Source organism: Lagopus muta, chromosome Z (genome assembly GCF_023343835.1).
Source record: "Lagopus muta isolate bLagMut1 chromosome Z, bLagMut1 primary, whole genome shotgun sequence".
Classification (NCBI taxonomy): Eukaryota; Metazoa; Chordata; class Aves; order Galliformes; family Phasianidae; genus Lagopus; species Lagopus muta.
Genome location: NC_064472.1, coordinates 2,022,726 through 2,023,183, shown reverse-complemented (window position 1 = coordinate 2,023,183; position 458 = coordinate 2,022,726).

Here is a 458-nt window from a genome sequence, read left to right as displayed (position 1 = left end):
AATTACCAAACAGTGCAGGAGAGGCTGTGCTAACAGCCCTGTGACAGATCGCTCCATTGGGGGCTGATTGGTTGAGCTTAACTCCAGCTCACTAAAACCCACCATGTGCCCCTGTGCTGTAAGAGGGTTTTCTGACCTGTTCTTTGCACAGGAAGGGAAGCTAATTCCTCAGACTTGTAGCTTTCTTGGCATTTCTTTTACAGCTGCAGCTTTTGGTGCTCAAGGGGTTACGTGGGGATGTTAGCTGTCATTCACAGAATTATGTACAAATGGGTTGCTGAATGGTTAAGCGGAAAAACCTGAAGACAAAATTGAAAGCAGCCTGAATACTGCAGCTGGAGATATGGAAAACTTTCCAGTCATTCTCAACTGCCTGCACCTTTTTCCTCCTGGCCAGCCCCCTGGGTAAATAATTTCCTCCTCCCATCTCACCTATATCTCCCTTCTTGGAGTTTTAA